General features: G+C 35.6%; 1 protein-coding gene and 1 long non-coding RNA gene across 2 annotated transcripts in view; both read left to right on the forward strand.

Moving 5' to 3' along the window:
• The window catches only part of LOC137396214 (disheveled-associated activator of morphogenesis 2-like), a 76,559-nt gene that overhangs the window by 9,093 nt on the left and 46,142 nt on the right, over positions 1–21,324 (forward strand). The gene's annotated exons all lie outside the window — the stretch shown is intronic.
• Positions 6,394–7,895, forward strand: LOC137396220 (uncharacterized). The gene is made up of 2 exons (XR_010978496.1): positions 6,394–6,559; positions 7,705–7,895. It is a non-coding gene; the product is annotated as an uncharacterized lncRNA (long non-coding RNA).

Here is a 21,324-nt window from a genome sequence, read left to right on the forward strand (position 1 = left end):
TGCCAATAAAATTCCGTGTCATTAGTTTCTTCGGAGTTGTTAATAAATTTAGGTCAGTCAATACGGCGCCGTCTAGGCGACAACGTAAACAACTTACGCATTTGTTATTAAACCTATCTCACTTTCACGGATTGTACACTGCCTACACTACAAGGAGACATAAGAAAAACGATTATTGCATTTTAACTGTAATGTTTTTCACAATTTTTATACATATTTTATTTTGTAGTGGTTTTTTTATATTTAGGCCTAATGTATTAAATATTTACCGTTCTCAAGATGGTCAACCTACGCAACGATTGACTCCAAATGTTGGTTTTCAACTTAGATTTTTTGTAATTTTTGTTTGTTATGATGCACATGACTGGGAGTGCTATTATTAAATTTAGGAACAACTCAGTGCTCGTTCTGAAGATGTTTCAATATTAACAAAATAGCAAATTGTCGCTGCTGTACGTTGGTGAACATCGATAAGAAATAATTACCCGCCATAAAATTGCATTCTGGTAAAATCCAACCAATCGAAATGCATCTCGCTAGCGATAAAGTTGTGCAGAGAAAGTCTAACGTTATCGCTCTGGATGAGCACGCTGGGTGAATTCTAGCGCAGATTAGCGCCACGCAGCGCGATATCGCTCTAAATATCGCCTAGTGTGTTTATACCTTTACATAACATTGACAAGCTGGACTGTATGGGACTATGAACATTTCACAGTCCCTTGTCAATATTTGAGAACCAGTAAGAATACTTGTAACTGATTTCATAAAATTTGTTCCACAAGTTCAAATTCCAGAAATAAATAGACAATAGGATACCAAAATCTTTGCGTTTGCAAGTATATCTACTTAATGTTGTGAAGAATTGCAATACTTCTTGTCTTTTAAAAACCTTTAAAAATATTGTTTTAATTAGAATATTTTTTGGTTTTTTAAAGAGGAGATAACTTCAAATATAATCACATATAATGTAATTATTTTGTGTTACAAGTTACGTGCTACTTTTTAAAAAATCTTTTTGCCAAAATTGTAAATTTTGTGATATATTGTATTTTCTAAAATCACTTGAGGCTTTGTAAACTTTATGCCCACAAAAGAATTTGAGATTGACATTCTTCATGTGCACACAACCTTATAGCAAACCTTGCAATAGTGTCTGCACCGACTCAGGGCCTACATGATTTACTACTTGAAGCCATGCCTAGCACAAATTTATTCACAAATAGTGATAACACTAAACTTAATTTATCATAGATTGCAATAAGGAGATCATTTATTCTTCGAATTGAAACTAAAACTCGGCTTGTTTCTGAGTACTTTCAATAGAAACTAATAACATGGCATGGCATTTGAAGTCCTGCAAGTGCCGAAGCATTCTACTTTAACTATTTGCACTTACGGGAACAATGAATACAAAAGCTCTCTTTAGGTGAACTCTTAGCAGAGCTAGACCTTGATGTCTAGAACTAGACATCAAGGTCAATACAATAAGTTTGACAAATACGTATTCTAGATCTTGCAGACTTAGTAGTTTAATCTTATCCTCGACCAGCCACGTTGAATTGATACTTGAAGAAATTGATGCTCTCCACTTTCTTAGTTGGCATGAAAGTTTTGGTAATGCAAGCACATGTGTGACATCTATTGTTGAGCCTTGTTTCGTTGACCAAGCCATTTCAGGGAGTTGTCATCTAATGCTGCACTGGCATGTAGACAGAATAATTGGTATCACTTTGTTTGCGCTTGCTGTAAGTTTTTTGGTGCTTTCAAGTTCCTTATGTATAAGCTAGGTGTGAGGTAGTATAAGGTAGGCATGTATATTATGTATAAGGTTTGTATGGCAGGTGTTATGTTTAAGGTAGGTGATTTCTATCATGTACTCACACTTTGCTTCCAAAGTGCGAATGATGCAAATTTGGAGTTGGGCACACGTTGAGTTACTTAGTGATAGGTGTTTCAAAGTACAATCGCGGTATGCGGATTAACACGGATGCTTTGTTAGAAAGAAAAGCAATTCTACGACAGAGGTTATAGTAGCGCACTCCTGTCTTATTTAGCAGTGCTCATTCAATATAGGAATGACCCAAGTGTGAGAAATGCTTAAACTGGAATAGCTTGCGCTGCATTTTTTATGAACCATTAGCTAGTGCAGTTTCCATCTTTCGCGTGCATGAAACATTCGATAAAACTTTGCGATCAGCAAAACTCGCTTGACTTGTGAGTTTTTGCCACTTCCATCCTACAGTTAACGAAAACTTGCGGATTACCGCATCACAGAAGCGTAGCCGGAGAATTACGATAGTTTGTGCGTTTGTTGTTATTACCAAGGGTGCACGATAGCCGAGTTGGGTTTATTGGCAGAGGATAAGCGCATGCATGATGATGCATCATTAAAAGCCTTGACCCAAGTTCTTTATAGCTAGTTTAATGTTTTTATGCTAATTGACAACATTTGTATTAGCTTATTACCAGCTATATACATGGATATGACTTGAAATAAGCAAATAAAAGTGTATGTGATGTGATCATATCTGTACAGATTATTATCTTCAACCATTAAAAGAGGAAATGTTTAGAACTTAGCTCACATAATCATTCAGAGACATTATTTTACAGATATTTGGTTTAAATATTTGAAATCGGGACAAAATGAGGATTAATTTAATATATAATTTATGACTATTGACTAAATTCACAATGAGTAACAATGTTGTAAATGTCAATTTTCATTATCTAACAAAAGGATCTTGTTTATTTCGCATAATACTGTATGCTGAAAGCATTTTATTTTATGAATTCACGTGTTGTCAATTAAGTAGATCGCGTTTAGAGGATAACTCTAAGTTTATGGATCCATAAAAGCACTGAATAAGTACTTATCGACAATAGATTTTTTTATTCTGTCAAGCGTGCTCTTGATGAAATTCGAAAACACCCTATGCTTCGGTTGCATCAATGTTGGCAGGTGAAATGGATTATTTAGCTCCAGAAATGGAACAACTTGTATTAACCGATGTGGAAATTGAAAAACATGGCCCATGAACTCAGAGAAACATATATTTGGTAATTTGTGACTTACTAAGCAAGATAAATTCTTGAGTTAACTCGATATTATTAAAGTGGACACAGACATCCACTTTGAATAGTTAGTGTCACTGTGGTAAATTTACATAGGATATTGTCTTGGACTATAGAATTCCGCACTCAAATAATCCACAAATATTAATTAAAAACTATTTTTAAAGCTTGTTAGGCAGACTTCATGGAGGACAATAGATAACTTCTTTCGAAGATTAACTTTGAACGATGACCTAATTTTGACTACTATTTTAGAACAGGAAATATGTCACATCGGTAAGAACCCTACTGGTTGCTGCAATCATTAGGGCTTAACCACATGATAGTGTGCGGTAATCACAGTTCTGTCTAGATGAGATGCCTGCAAAAAATTGACCGCTTATTAAAAAACAACATTCTTTTCGGAATTGTTGACGGAAACTCTCACTGGTAATTGAACCAATCAAATATGAAATTTGTATAATGCAACTTCTATGTGTATCATAGCACACAAAAGGTGAGAATTCAGTAGTATACTATAACTACTGGCTTCCACTAACTCATCTCTTGACTCTTCGATTGTGTAATTATCTTCGTTTCATACAGATGTGCGTAAGGTGAAATCGTTTAATGTCACAGTTATAATGTTCCAGGCTGTATTTACTGTGATTACTGCATATAATCTGTAGCTTCCTTAGATCTTGTTCAATACAATTTCTTTAAATTTAGTAGTTGCTTTCTCACGAATTGAGAGGGGATAACTCACATTGGATCTTAATTTATGTTATAATTTGGTGAATGTAGGCTTATATCCTATGCTTGTGCATGGCTTTACTCCTACTATCAGCTTTTATCTTCTGGTTTCATTATTGGTTTTATAATAAATAATATATTTAAAAGTTGCCATATACTGATAATCATTCTTAAAATTGTAGTTTAAAAGAAATTAAAAGAAACAAATTTCTTTAACATATAATTAATGAGTTGGTCTTTTTGTGAAATCACAAGAAATATCACATATCAAGTATCACATGTAAATAACACACCATGGTCACTAAATAACGCTCCATAGTCATTAAATAATATACCATGGTCGATCATATACACTTGTGTTCAATTTTTTAATTTTTCTCAGGAAGAAAATTGTCGAACAACCGTCAGTAATGTTCTGAGCCATCATTTATAACAAAACTTGTTTACTCGCTGTGAACTTTTATTGTAAAATATTAACAGGCAAAATTCAGAGATGGGTTTAAAATTAATTTTGAAGTTATTTAAAATATACAAAGTTTTAGCTCTCCTCGAAGGTACAATCAAGGACCTTTTACATTTTCAAATTGTTCCACAATGTTTTTCAGGTTGTAATGAATTGAAGTTGTTTTTGTTCTTTCTTTATGTTATAACAAAAGGATCTTGTCTATTTCGCATACTACTGTATGCTGAAACCGTTTTATTGTATTCATTCACGCGTTGTCAATAGAGTAAAACGGCGGGTAGGAGATAACTCCAAGTTTATGGATACATAAAAGACTAAACAAGTACTTATCGACAATAGATTTTTTATTCTATTCTGTCAAGCGTACTCTTGATGAAATTCGAAAGCACCCTATGCTTCGGTAGCACCAATGTTGGCAGGTGAAATGGATTATTTAGCGCCAGTAATGGAACAACTTGTATTAACCAATGTGGAAATTGAAAAAAAACGAAGGCCTTCATAGAAATTTAATAAAATTGAAGAAAAACTGGCTTTCAACGGTTCGTTGCTAATGAACAGGAGAAGCTGAGCTGAAATATTTGTTAGTCATAGTATAACAAAATAGCAAAATTAAAACTGGATATGATTTGTTTTGATGGCTGTTATTTAAGAAATGTCTGGGTAAATACTTACCATGCCAAGCAACCACACATGCAATCACTAAACATGGGAACTCAAGCACACCATAATCTAAAAATCAGAATGGTTAAACCTTCAAGTGGTTTATAACTGATTCATATCATGGGAACTTTCTATTGATTCATAAAATAGCTGTGATGACCACAATGTTTGCCACCAAAGCCTTCCTTCAATATCCAAGTAATTTGTTAGGTTTTTTAACGCTTTAGCAAGCCAATATGGATAAGATAAGCGCCTGCTACTGTTGTGAGATTACTGTACTATTTGATTGAGTAACTAAAAGCTTTCTTTTATTGCTCACTTGATGGCTGTTTGACGATTATAGCTTAGGTATATTTTCAATGGGAATGCTACAGATCTTAGAATTGGCTCAACGCAAAAGGAACAGAAATTCTAAGGTAATTTAAAACTTCTGTGTTCGTAGTTCGATATGAAATGATTGAAGTCGTACCTCTTACCGTTGGGAACCTTTGAGACCCATTCACTGAACATTGGAATTGGAAAAATTGAAATGGAATAATTTTTATAACCTGGTTCAAACAAGCCTTATAATCAGTCTATTGAAGACTTGATAAGTTGATTGTTCTTACATGAGCCAGCTCACAGATCTCATATGACAAAAATTTTAGCAGGTTAGAGTGGAAGAGAAAACAACTCCTAGTTGTGTGATTAGCGATGAACAGTTAGTCATGATATAATTGCAATCATTTTTTACTAAAGAGGCAGCTAAGTTAAGTTTAATAACGAAAGTTCAGTAGGCTGGTGAGGAACTTTTTTAGCATTTGGAAACCGGATGCTGTAATTATTGATCAAGCATTGATCTTGAATTGATATTTGCTCAAAGAGTGATAATTGCTATCACAGCTCTTTCGTCTGGTGACATAAGTTATGATCAGATACGGATGTTCTCATATGTCAGCTCGATTCTATTTGCTCATTGTTTTATCTTGCTATCAGACAATTTTCCCTCCTCTAACATTTAGCAACATATAAATGAAACACTCCTTAATGCACTGTCTCTTGTTAGTAGACAGCCAAATAGCAATTATACGATACATCACAAAGCTAACAATATTGATCACTTTTAACTTAGCCCACTCATTACATCATCTCTCTCCATATTCCTTTGGGGACACACAGACACTTGCCTGATACAATACACTTTACCAGTGATATTCAATTGAGTGTGCGCTGTCATTTCTTTTTGTTCAATTGTGTTATGAGCTAGGATGTTAGGAGTTCAAGCTAGGAGAGCTATAAGCTAGGGCTGTCATGAATACCACCCTATGAAATCTTGAGAACCACACTTGCGAGTAATTACAAGCCTAGCTTATGTTCGCTATCAGCGCTTGTGGGCATCGTGAATATGCCCCCTGATAATGATTTAGTATTAGAGCTCTTGAAGGGGAAACTATTATTATCAGAGGTGATCATGCGTGGCCATCTGCTTTGCACTGCTTGTCAATGTTTGCTCCTAGGTCACCTTTGATTATCGATATACCATTTGCAAACGAACGCTGTTTTCTTCTCGACGTCGTTTATCATTTAGGACATCGAGCTTTGACTGGGATTTAGACCTCGTGTTCATTCTCTCTCTCTTTTCTGCAAAAGGTAAAACCTCTTCTGACTCACACAGCTGCAGCTTAAGATTTTTTTCTACTATGAAATATATTATACCGTGGTCATTTCAAAAGATTTTTCAAACTGGTTTGTTGCAAAACATGTAGGGAAAAAGTGAACTCCAGTTTGCTGGTTAAGTTTGTTTCTGTGTTTTAACGGATTCCACAGCTGTGTGAAAGCCAAACAAATGTACTCGATGACCATAGTTATGTACCTAGCTTGTTGTCGACAAACAAATAAATTTTGTGATACTATCGAGACAGGTTCAAGTAACACTTCACTTATTCAGAAAATTATATATATTAATTCTCTTATTTTTTATGTTATCGTATTGTTAAATAACTAGACTGAAAGCATTTCACAAGCCCTCCTAATGCCCTCCCCCTCCTAATGTCGTATGAAAACCATAGGCTTTGTAGAAGTATGCAAAATTCTAAGCTCATCGTGTGATACCATCTAATAAAATCAAGCTTCTTCTTGCGTTCATGAAAATTAATACAGAAAACAATGCACTATCCTTTTTCTATTTCTGCTCATGGTGTGTGAGATTATGTTTACACATTTATTGGTTGGGTTTTTCTTGAAACACTTGATTATCAAAAGGCAATACAATGGTAAAGAAGTTGAACCTTTGGAACAGCTAAATTTGACCTTGAAAAGAGTTTACATGCATAATCTATGGAAATGAGTATGAGCTGATGTCGCATGCAGTTGTGGCGATGCACCTGTGAGCCACTGAGGGTGTGTAAAGACCATATTTTCTAGGAGAATTGACTGGATTTAGGCTAGGTCAAGTGCTTGGGTAGCTACTTGCTGCATAGGTTCAGGTTACAGCCTATAATTAATCAGTCATTGTTCGCTGGTAATTCCCATGCACATCTTTGCGATACTATCTTAATATACTGGTGGGAAGCGCAGCTGAATAATGACTTCAGATTGTGTGTACAAATGGTTCTTCCAGTTGATTCGTGATTATTTAGTAGAAATCATATTGGTATAACTTATTGTTGCTCACAGATTTTAGGTAGCTGCCAGTTTTAGCTGCTAGCTCTGTGTTAAACTTTTTACCGTTTCAATGACTGTATAGGTTTTGTGATAACAATCATGTCTAAAGAAATTTTACACCTGTTGTTTAGCAATTGGAGGAAGGGAGGGAGAAGGTCCACATTTTCTTAGCTATGGCTATATCTGCATGACGTTACGCCATCTCATAAAAGATTTACAAGTCATGCCAGCAGAGGTTTAAAGACAAGGCAATCAAAGTCTTGAGTTGAACTTTTTACCCATTAACTCCTTGATGTACAATAAAAAAACTCAAGTCTGCTCATACAGTACCCTCTACTTTTACTAGCACCTTGTTTACTAAGCATTTCCTCAGCTCACCAAGCGCTGACCTCTAACATGTTATTCAAAACATTGTTTGTCAATACTTTTCGCAAGTTGATCAATGATAGTTAGGCATGTGTCACGCAGTTTGCTCTTCTTGTGATTAGGGTCCAATGGATTATTCATTAAATATGGTGATAAAATGGGTGATGCTATCGGGCAGCCTATCACATGTCAGGTCTCACAAGTGATTCGATTTGGGTCAAGCTGTTGCTGGCTTGCAAGAGTTAGTGAGGATGATTATTGACTGTTTTATGAGTTCATCAAATGAGGATTAGACATGTATAGCAGCTGCAGCTTATTCTTACTAGCAAACCAAATCCTTGTTGGGTTTGTCTGGGCAATTTGAGAAAGATGCTAATGAGGCGTGTGGCAGTTGTAGACAGGTGTCTCTGAAAATGTTGGCTCAGTTAGAAAGCATGCTTTGTTGTTGAACATTCTCGGAGCTGTCTAGCGATTTTGAGTGATTCAAGTTGGTGTTTGGAAGATGCTCTTTATGCTGCTGAACCAACTATCCGGGTGTTTCGAAGTTCTATAGAAGATTTGTTATTGGAAAACCTTATGTGACCGCTCTATGTAATTTCTAGTGAACAAATCATGTGTGTCTTTCCTAAATAGGCAATCTCTATGTACCTTCATAATAAATGAAGTCAAATACAATCGCTACTCTTTGTGTTGTAAACTGTTCTATCGAGCGATTTTACTGCTTCAACAGGTCAATGCTATGTTCTTAGCAATTCATTGTAGTAGGTAGTTTTAGAGTCTTATGTATGCTAGACAGTCTTTTCCACATTTGAAAGACGCCTTTTGCTCACCCAAAGTGCTTCAAGTCATCATACTCATAGTCTAAACAGCCTTTAACAGTCTTGTATGTTTGAAATGCGCAAATATCCTCATATAATCTAAAAGTTCGAATTGACAGTATTTATTTACTGTTCATGACAAAATTTGGATTCACCTTACAAAATATCGATCTTGGCTAAAATATAAAGCTAAGATATTTGATAGTCGGCCATGGCACTTCACAAGATTGATAATTTCTTAATCCAGTCCATGACATCTCATTCTGTGCATTAACGAACATCAAAGTAATAACTGTAGAGGTCATGCGAATGGTGTATCAAGGTCAGTAGGGACAACAGATGACATTCTCGTGCGTCTACAAATTGTCGGCCATATTTATTACTTTGAGATCATATGGCTACTGACGTGCACGATTACATCGACATTTTTTCATGGGTAGAATTTTCCTGACAGGATTAATCGATCTAATTTCTATCTATCTTTGGTCTATTGCTATATTTCCGTTGATCTTTTATTGCATCGATTTTTGTCAATCAACTCAAGGACAGACGCTTATTACAAGTAAATAAAGCTTGTTTTCATAGATATTTTCACTTGATTAGTTGTGAAGCCGATGAGTACCTGCTGAACGTGTCAGCTCAACTGTCGACCCATTTACCAGCCTCACTCTGGTTTATTATCAACATGGTTATTAGTTTCATGAATCACATTCAGTTATCACACTTATTAACTAGCATCAGGTGAAGATGCACAGCCCACTTATGCACAAGAGCAGGATTGTTATTGGTAATTAATCACAAATGTCGAGGTGAAGGACATACCAGCACCTACGTTAGTATTGCGATCTTCTATATATAGTAGATGATAGGAGAAGGTTGGCGCTAATGTTGACACCAGTTTGTTGAATTCATAAAACTATGAGTACCCTATTGTTATGCTGCCATGTAATGGGAGGCAGCTACATATGGTTAGTAGTATTTTGTTTTCATCATATTTTGTCATACATAGTTGTTGCAAACTTAGACCTTTATGGCTTTATAATTCTACAGTTTTATTTAAGCATGTGGTTAAAAAGTTTATAAGATTGCAACAATTAAAGTATCATTGGTTAGTAGCGTAGCTATAGACAATATGATCTTGGACCTTGAGCCTTATGTATGTTGACATAGGGAAATAAATGTTTGTCATGTATGACAGGTGCTCCTAAACATAGCATCAGCCAATTATTTGATGAGTAAGCAGCTACAATGGCATGTGCTCTATGATCATAATCAGCTACCGCATCTCATAGGTATAAATAACATCTCTAGCTACATGCAAACGAACATTTCGATAGCTTGATTAGATAAATTTAGAATGGTACACTTTTTTGAGCAATATCCAAAGGTTGTGTGACTGGCGGCAAAATTAGAAAAGCTCTGCGAGGTTAAAACTAGGGACTACCTTGCATAGAGAGAGAGGGAGACAACCATAGATATATATATACCTATGGTATATATATCTATGGAGACAACGCTGCAAGGCCTGTGGAGATGGAATTTTTTGTAAATTATTTTGTCTAGATATTTCTACTTTCTCATTTTTCTCATATAGCTTACGCTAAATTGGAACATGCTAGGTATATATTTTTTAATTTTCGTTTTATGGAAAAGTTTTGTTGTCTCCCTTACACTATTCTAGTGTAAGGGAGACAACTCCAAGTTACACTATTCTAGTGTAACTTGGAGTTTATCTCTAATCGACTTTGTTTTTTTGTCATAATTTATAATTGATTTTAAAACAATTGTGTTTGTCTCATAACAAACGCAATTATGTTTTAAAACGTTTGTCGACATTTGTTTAATAATTGATAGCAATTATTAAACCAAGGCTGACAAAACCGCATCTGAAACCATGAAGCGCAGCTGAATACTAAAATTCCTTTACACTAGACTTTCATCTGTCACAGTGTTTACATTTGCAATATCATTAATAAATTTGCATCTGTCCATCCGGTGTACTTCAACCTTCATAGCAGTTTGCTGTAGCTTAAAATCGACAAATAACTTGTAGCCCACCTGCAACGCACCCATAACAGTAATTGCAAGTTTTATCTTTTGTACTGATAAGAACATAGCAAACGATCACTCCTTCCTTTAAAATATTGGTGTCACTCGTGAACTCTTAGGCAATTATTTCATTTATATCAATTTGCTGAGAATTTTTGTCAATTTAATGGGACAATTCATAAGCAAGGGAAGTAAGGCTCAATGATGATTGGATGCCGGAAATGCCAATCAGTGTTCATGCCAAACTCATGAGAAAAAGCATTCAAATCACATCACTGTGTCAGTCAGGTACATTAGTGGTAGTTCTGACCAACCATGTGAGCTCGCATCTGTGTACTACTCGCTGGTAGGATTATTTGAGTAAATTATACTCTACAATGGCTAACATTTTACTAACTTCTTGACGGGTGCTTTTCGGCCAACTCATCACTTGCTGGATACTTAATTTTCAACTAGATTCCTCACTATTAATGACTCGGTGTTAAACACTTCAACGGTTTATCAGTACGAAGACTGACAAAAAATGTTACTTGTATCACTGTTGCTCGAGATCTATTCAATTCGATAGAGTTCAGCGAGAGGTGCCATGGCATGGGCAGGCTGATCACTCCCATCAATGTTTTTGTAACTCTGCTACATACTTGTATATACCTACTCCTAGATTTTAAAAAAACCGGAAATGTATTGCTAGAATTTAAGGCTTGTTCTAATGTTTCTCTTACCTATTTTTAATTACAAAAACACCTACTGTATTGGTAAGCACAACATTTTTATAAAGTTTTAAAACAGTAGAAATACACTTAACGATAACAGAGTCAGCCAATAGGATGCATTGGTAGAACATCCAGCCAATAACAACATGCTGGCACTAATGCTGATGCCAGAAAAAGAATCTCTGTTAGCATCTCTACCAAACACCAACCTGTGTAGTCACAGATTGAGGCCTTTTGACTCTAACAAAACCTTGCACTCCAGTGACTGCTTTTCAAATAATTACACACCTACTAGCTATTAATTTTCACATGGTTTGTATTGCAATGAAGCACTGACTTGATATGCCAGTATCTGTACACTTGTGTTAATGTCTGCAGGTACTTGTATGTCTAGATAACCTACTATTAGAAAGTACTCACTTGTCTAGGTTAACTATTAATGTCAAGTGCACTTCTACATATTCATATTGAGTGTCATATAGACATCATTGAGTATCAATATAGACATCATTGAGTATCAATATAGACATCATTGAGTGTCATATAGACATCATTGGAATGCTTGTAGATCTTTTTTGCATACCTGGAGAAATATTCGTGCCAAAGTATAAAAACATATTTATCGTGGTATAAGGTATGCAATAACTATTTGCTTAGTTTTTCGCGTTTCTATAAACTTGGAGTTATTCTCTATATGCTATTTAGGTGCCATGTGACTGATATGGTAATTACTCTCTCGATGACCCATGAAAAAATCCAATATTACATTTTTACTATATATCAAACACCTTTGTTGTCAGACACGTGTCCGGTTATTGTAGCCTAAAAACATTAAACTCTTCACAAAGATTCCGGGCTACAGCATTTAATGATGTATTATCATGCCAGCGCTTGTCAACTCAGTTACCGCAACCCCAGCAAGACCAAAACTATCGTAATCCTTAACTTGTGAGGGGTATGCGATTGGAGTCGGAGCGCCTCGCAAGTATCCCAATCGTATTCCTTCACGCCTAGGGAAACTGAATTCATGTCTCGGCTGTAGTTTGCTGCTGTGTGTGCACTCTTCATCTGTAAGTTGCACCTGAGCATCGGCCAACTGAGTGGTTTAGACTCTCTTTTCGAGACTCTCTGTAACTGTAACATTCCATCAGTGCATTGCCTGAAGCCATATATTAAGTTTTACCTTTTACAAACATTCTAAAATAATAGTAGTGTTGTTGTCATAAGGGTCTCATATCTGTTTTCAAAGCTCGTTATATAATGGTTATAATTATTCTAAGCCTACTTCTATTCTCCTATTGTGTAATAGTGTAATTAGTATTAATTCAAATCAGTTGTTGAAGTCATGTGTTATAATGGTATTCACTTGATCATCCTTTCATGCGTTTAACTAGTCCAAAGGCCATGTCCCGTACTAGAAGTGGCGTATTGCCGGTTACGTATTCGTCTCCCCTTATCAATTAAAGATTCCACTTATCATATTGTCTTATCTGTATTAGTCATTCAAAATTCATCCTAGTCAACAAATTGAACCGGCACGAAACTGACAATGTTTTGGTTTATCGATGTTATGCAAGGGATAATCTCTGGCTGCATGGATTGATGAGGCTTTTCAATCCTTTAGTCACTAAAGTTTACTGGCCATACTGGCAATTATGCTGCTGGCATTTTTAGAATGTTTTATGAGTCATCGTGGCTTTTTGCAATGATCAGTTTCTAATTTTTAGCCATGATGGTAGATTTATTGCTTATGGCGGCTTTTGAAACCAGGAAGAGTGCACTCTTTGATCGCAGAACTAACCGATGAGACCTAAAAGGTACCAAAACATTTAAAGCAAAAATCAATGTGTTTCTCCTCTATCCTCATGCCAAACATCCAGGTTTCTCACCACAGCTTAATTCAAAATTCATTTTCGAGGCTGCACCCATCTTTTTTTCTACCAGTCCAGATTACTAGTAGCCTACTATTAACTAGTACCCTGACAGTTTAGTGTGCGGGAAAGATCGTCAACTGTGCCGATAAAGCATGGCGAATAACGCTGCACACAACTATTCTGATATGCTGCATGGTGAGCGATTAGCCAAGATGTAAGAGTTCCGGGTTGGTTAAACCATAACTGTCACGAACAACTTTTATTGTATTTACTAGGTAAATCAGACACGCTGATTCCGATTTTGTACTCAAAATAAAGATTAGTCCACTAACCTTCAAAGTCATTTAGGCTTTTTTAAAGCGTTTCAATATCCGTTTCGAAAACAACACAATCGGCATTACAAGCTCCGCCCACAAATATGTGACGAAACCTAGCTTTTTCAGAAACGGAAGTTAGGAAAGTTTAGTCCGATTTAAAATAATAGAGATGGGTGTCTTAAAACCCATTATTGTCTAAATCCAGCCTGTAAAATAATTTCAGTTTTTTATGAAAGGGATATAAACTATTTAAAATTGCTCGCAGCTTGTTACTTGACGTTTAAATGGGCTGGACGCCGAGAAAACATGAGCTCAAAAAGCGCGGTTTTATCACGAGCTAGCGTTGTTATCGCGCTTTTTAAATACGCAATGCTGAATAGCTTATCTATCTTTCAGAAAAAACTGATATTATTTTTAAAGCTGGATTTAGATATTAATAGATTTTAAAACACCCATCTCTATTATTCTAAATCGGTCTAAACATCTTTACGTAACTTCTGTTCCTAAAAAGCTAGGTTACGTCAAGTATTTATGGGCGGAGCTTGTTATGCCGATCGTGTTGTTTTCGAGACCGATATTAAAACGCTATAAAAAATCCTTTATTACTCTGAAAGTTAGTGGCCTAATCTTTATTTTGATTACAAAATCGGAATCAGCATGTCTGATTTACCTAGTAAATACGATAAAAGTTGTTTGTGGCAGTTATGGTTTAAGCCGAATATTTCAAGTTTAAGTCTTGAATGATACAATCTTTTTCCTCATCTCCAACCGTAGCTTCAAACAGACGGACAGTCACGGCTCTTATTATAGTAAGCGCTAATACCCTGGCAGTCTAGTGTGTCGTGAGAGATCATCAGGTGTAGTAACTATACTATACTAACTATACTAATAATTGTACTCGAATGTACAATTATTCTAGAACCCTCAGGAGGCAGTCAATTGGCAGAGTTTTTAGTATCAGTTTACCGTGAAGAAAGTTGGGAGTTTGAATACCGCATAATGCAATTTTTTTTCAATTTATAACTGTGGCTTTGGACGAACACGGCCCTTATTACAGTAAAGTTTGCTATCGTCTCACCGTATTAATATCTGAGATTCCATAATCTACGTCACGCTAGTCATTACAGTACTGTAATAGTTTATCAATGATATATTAGCTCTTTCACGGCCAACCATGTACAAATTCGGCTATGGCCTAGTACCAGCCATTTTACCGAAAATTGCCGATATTGCTTCATGATATGTATACAGCATTTTTTCAAGTTCCATCTCTATCTAGAACATTTTTGTTACATATTTTATTTTGCCAACATTTTAACCATCACTGCTATGCAAAAATTCAATGGATCTATACTTTGTGCGATGATAAAGCTATGTGAAGCTATGATCAATCTGAAGCTAAAACGATCCTCCACAATGTTCTTTACTCTTACAAAACTATCACTTTCACCACTATCGGAGACAGTGCTGCTACTTTAATTATCTGTATAATCACGAAAATCTAAATCTGAACAGGCTATAATGTCATCATTAATTACCTGTTTTCTGACTCACATAGGGCAGTTAATGAACTCACACAAAAAATATTCGTTTTTAGATTAGAAATTCTCAAACAAAAGTTTAAAATTGCTTTGTTATTTTAAGCTAGTTTTCTAGAGAAATCTTTGGACAACACTTTCAATTTCATAAAAGTCCTAAAGACCTTGGGTTATCTGGTCAACGAATAATAAAACAGGTTACTGTGCAATTGCTGGGAAAGTCACAAAAATTCGTCTATGGCAGTGGCCCCTAGAAAACGCATTTAGTTTATGGCAGCGAAAGGGTTAGGTATCACAAGTAAAAGCTATTTATTTGCGAACCCCAAAAATTGTAATGTAGACAAAATGTTAATTAGCATTTGATAGCCAACAGAATGGGTTCAAATGCGCAGCATGACCAATTGACATTTGAACATGTGCAGCATTTGAACTAATAGAATTCGAGGTGTGGAGGTCAAACACATGACATAAGAGGATGGGTAATTGATTTATTCTTCTGCTATTATAATCAATTTAATCATCAGTTCCCACTAGAAATGATTCCCTAGGGGATGAGTTATGACAGGTTATAATGGGCAGCTGTGATTCAGAGCTGCAGAAACATAAAATTTTATTAATTTAAAAGGCTATTTTTAGTAGTTTAAACTTTTTTCATCATGGAGAGAATTTTCTGTCAAGGAACATAGCCCGAGACGTTTAATTGGTAAAGGTTTTCAAATTGACAAATTGATATGAATCGGTCATATGTTCTTCCTACAAAACGCACTTTGTAGCAAAAGTTTTGGGCATCTGTTTGAGCCATGTTTTGCTATGCAGAGCTGTTAATCACAACAGGAAAAGTGAGTAGAAGGGGTTATGAACCTTGTATAAAAATATTTCATAAGAACTATGATAAATCTTGTATCTGCTCTTTTTAATTCTGTTTGAATATCGACAGTCAATGCTTAGAAGTTGCGTTCGCTTAGCAAAAGCTTGTACTTGTGGAAGTTGTCTGCTCGTTTTCATCATAGAAGAAGATGCATCCTATCGTTTCATGTTCTTTAAAATGAGTATTTTACGAACTATAGACGATAACAACTTTTTCATATTTTGATTTATATCATAGTCAATTTTAGAAGGTTCTCCTTCAGTCTGTCTTGTTTTAATGGGAAAGTTTTGGAAAAGATACACATTTTTACTGTGACTGATGCAATACCTTTACTAAGTTTTTATACAGCTATTGCATAGTGGCACACGCCATAGAACACTGCGATGCCATCATGGACACAACTGTGTTGCTCTATGAAAACTTAGTGACTATATGAATGTATATAACAAAAAGTTGAAAAAAAAAACATTGTATTTGTAGTGCAACTAAAAATAGGTTTTATTATATGCTCTGTTTTGGTAATACAGTAAGCCGTCGGCTTACAACTTATGCGACATACGTTTATCCGACTTTATGAACACATCCGTGGAAAGGTCAGACAGTTCAGTGCGGGGCGTAGCAAAAGCTGTTCTTCGATATTTTCGTTAAGCTTTTTCATTATTTTTTCGTAAGGGTGAATTTTTTCTACCCACATTAACAATAATTTCTCTCAAAATTAAAGTTAGGCGGTTTTTGTACTGATTTTATACATTATTAAGAGATGTAGCCTACGTTGCTCGCCATGGTGCGTTCAACGTTATCCGCTATGGTAAAAACGGATTCGCAAACAGATAAATGATTAAATCTTAGTTTAAAGCTTGAAGTTTACTAAAATACATACATACTAAAACTTTCTTTAAGTACGTGTTTAGTAAGCTAAACTCATTCATGTTAGATCAGAATCGACAGAATATACAGAATCGACTTACGTCCAAATCGCCTTATGACTGGCTGACCGGAACCAAACATGGTCATACATGTAAGTAGTTGACTTACTGTATTTAGAAGAATTTAATGAAAATGGAGCAGCTGATCATATAATAGTTTTTACGTTAATAGCTGTACAGTAGACTGACGTCTCAAAAAAGTGTATTTTAAAGTTTTGGTGTGATCGCAAGGTTCACAACACACCCGTAACTATTTTTGGAATTGTTGTCTAGACAAGTAGTAGAATGTCTTAAACCAAGTTTCGCAAAAAACTTTGAACAAAAGAAACGTAAGGGAAATCATGTTGTGTATCAACTATTTTTTTGGGTTCGTCATGTAGATTGTTTGCATTGTAATATAACAGCAAGACTGCATTTGTCATGCCAGATGGCTATAACCTATACAAGGCAGCTGTTTCACATCAGGGAGTTGTCTGTCTCATACTCATCATTGTAAAGCGGGCAGACATTGCTGATGCCATGCCTTCTTCGATTTGCTTATCAATTTTGATTTGATGTCTTAGCGTTTGTATCGAACTAATTTTTTTTATTTGAAGTGATGTTATTCAGCAATGTTAAGTCAGGAGGTCTTTACTCTTTTTAGTATTCAATGTATTTTTATCACCGTGGAGAAGCAGTCTTCTGTCGGCGTATTTGTTAGAAAAATGGTAATGAAGCACTTTGGTGTGTTGTCAAGTAGTGACTTGTTACTATGACGATATGACCTTGGATAGTCCTCAGTTATAACATTTTCAAGTAAAATAGCCTGAGGGAAGAGTTCAAAGTGTAGTAAGCCCATAAATTTCTGGCTCTGCGTATTTACTATTCTTCTTGGCTGCAGCTGAACTTCACAACTTCAGGTGCTCTCTGTAGTGATAGCATTAAGGTGAACACTTTGTTAGCGTATTTAAGCCCGGTTCCCATATTGATTGTGAGACCCCGGCAGTAATCTTGCGCAGCAAAACACAGCAAAGCAAGACGCTAGGCTCTGCGGCTTACGTTCACATAAAGCTGCATTGCTAATAATCGCATGAAAAATGTTCGCTCGCCATGCCGTTTCGATAATGCTGACCTTCAATCGTACAGTGCTTTTCGGGAAGGTTTTTCCTGCGACGCTTCATGAAATTTGAACAGCGCTTAACTCTTGCGTGGACTACCGGCGACATTCAGCGCGTAGATTCACATTTCACCGCTGATAGCCTGTGGTGCCATCGCCGGTGCTTGTTGCATATATGGGAACCAGGCTTTATGTAGCAATCTAGTAATCAGACCATGAACAGTTATGAAGTAAACAAGAGTTGCTTCCTCTTTCTTTCTAATCATTCCTAGAAAAAGAACAGACAGCTCGTAAAGTTGTGTTGTACTATAATAGTTCATTCAACTTCAAACTAATACAGTCAAAACTTGACTTACCACCACCTCTACATGGCAATTCTATGACACATGCCATAAAATCTTAAGATAATAGTTGTCTCACCATGCGAATTAATTTTCAATATATTCCTTCTGAAAGTTATAAAATATTGTGGTTTTATAAATGAAAATAATAAAAAATTGCAGAAGTCAAAAGTAAAGGGTAAAAATAATTCAATGTATAAATCAAATTTACACCCAACTTTAGATTTTTTACATAGTTTTATATAATGTATTTGTTTTTGTTATATGTGATTATTTAAACGTTAAAGTATTTATCATTTCATGTTTAGGGTTTTGGAAAACATTTTTGACAAAATGCAATGTATTCTTTTAAGAATATTTGCTCCATCAAACGAGTTTTCCATGTGAAGCAGATAGTGGAATAGATTTCCATGTTGTGTCCCACATGGAAGCTTAAATACTCAGGTGTTAGCTCTCCCTGATACTATAGGGATTATCACCTCCTGATACTAAAGGGATTCTCAAACTGGATTGTAACCCAATCTTCATGTCAAGCATTTCTATAACATGTAATGACCTAATGACCCAAGATACTTCCTAAAGGCATAGGTGAAAGAAGCAAGAGCATAGGTGTATGTGAGAGATATTGTTAGCATATACAGAGATGTATGTAATACTAACTGTAGCCATGGCTATTAGTTGATATTCAGTACATCCATATCGGCAAGACTAAGTCAGGAATTATCATCTTCATGTAAAACAAAACGTCATGTAAAAATAAAACAAAGTTGGTTTTTTCATTAGACCTGTTATATCTAGGATTTTGAAGGCCGACATGTGGATCAGGATAACAGCTACCAGTCACTTTCATATACAGGTTACAACCTATGTCTGACCGGTTTTATGACCTTTAATTTTGTTCTTTTTGGTAAAACTTTTCAATTTTTGTACTTAAGATGTTTTCGCCTACAAATCAAAGGCAGTAAATGTACAATTATTCTGGTGGTTATAGAATTACACCAATCAACCTGTGTGTACATCTTATGTAGTGTGTTAGCAGGAAATTCTTCCTTTGTTAAAAAATGATCTATAAAAATTAGATATTCTCGGAAGTCATCGAGTAAAAATCTGCTACCGCATGCTCTACTTTCATAAATAAAGATCTTGGACAGAAATTTTTTCGATGAAATAGTTCAAAACAAGCGATTTTAATATAATTGTATAATGTTGCAGCTGTGTCCGGTCGATATGTAAAACTGACCATATCTGCTTATTGAAAATTATTTTTTACATTGCACAAGCTAGATACAAAATCATCATCGTATGCAGTCAAGTATTGAGAGCAATGTATCGATGCATAACCCCAGTTGACAATCTGAGTGACAAGTCCATTTGCATTCAGCGTATGCGAATCGTTTGTCATTGTGCATCGTAATAGGAGCAAAGCCTCGAGAGAATCAATAGAGTCATATCAGGTTTGTACAAAAAGGAATAAGTGTTATACAATGGCTTTATGGTTCTTAGTCACGCTCAGATGAACTAGTAAAAATAGCAGACTGATGATGAATTAATGTATTATTTTTTCGTCTTTGAAACATAGCACTTTACGTAAAAGGAATGTGAGATCAGTGGTCTCCCTAGAGTTGTAATTGGTGTCTGCTAACTAAAAGCTGGCTTTACAAGTTCTTAAATTATGTAATTACTGTTGTTTAACAAAGATCGGGTAAGGGGTTTTTAGTCTGAAAGGATTCAAGGTTTAGCATAGACATTGAGGACCCAGCGCTTCAATGTTTCGTGTGGGGTAACACCACCATCTCAGTAAACATTCCTTAACAAAACTAGAGACATTCTTCTTGCTAAGAAATAGACAGTAGGTAGTTGACATCAATGACAAAGGTTGACAAGTGCTACAGTAGGTAGCTCAGTGACAAGCAGTAGCGAGTGCTTGTCATATCATTTTTTTTTCACAGCTATTATGGATATTATGGATATTCACTTTCAACGACAAGTAAGAATCTGGATAACTATAGGTTACACGCTTTCATTGTGTCATTTGATGTTTGGTGTTTTACAATGCAAGACAGTGTTTTAGTTAGTATGCGCATTATTTGCATGATTCTTAATCGTTTCGCAATTGTATGACTTAGAATGATATTAGTAACTGAAAAACGATTCACGTTTGGAAGTTAGTACAAGATGTAGCAATGCCAGAAAACAAACATTTTAACTGATGATTGGTGTGTGTCCAGTAGACTGCCGTTATTATGAATAACTATGACTAGTCATCAAATCCTACTACTGAGTTGGAAATAAAATATGATTAGCTATCGGAGTGTTTATATGAAACCAAACAGATCTCTAGTCTACCTCTGGCTTGATCTAATTGTGTAAAGCCTTTTTATACTTGACAACTGCAATGTTTTTTCTGCTTTTTGATCTGGTCTCAATGAGCGGCTAATGCACCAAGATAATAACCTTGCCCGCATGATCCTATTGTGCTGCCACCGCTGCCACTAAATGCTTTGTAAGTGGCTCATCTGCTCCTTCATAATTAATCTAACGTACCCTCTGTATTGTAAATCTTTCTGCTAGCTGCATAACTGCACTGAATCAAACAATCATGCAATCGGATAGGTATACTTGATCTTGGCCTGCAGGTTATAATTACGATCTTAGACTAGCGCTATCATTACTAAAGTTCAACTTTATCATCGTTAATCAAGCAAGCGATCTGAAAGAACTAACACCGCCTACACGCGCAACTCCAGCTCCTAACCAATCGATATGTTACAAAAGCTGTAGTGTTTACACAACTGCGATGAGTGTGGCTCGTCTTTTTTGCCACTTCTCTTTGTAGTATCATATA

The sequence above is a fragment of the Watersipora subatra genome, chromosome 5 (genome assembly GCF_963576615.1).
Source record: "Watersipora subatra chromosome 5, tzWatSuba1.1, whole genome shotgun sequence".
In the NCBI taxonomy this organism is placed as follows: Eukaryota; Metazoa; Bryozoa; class Gymnolaemata; order Cheilostomatida; family Watersiporidae; genus Watersipora; species Watersipora subatra.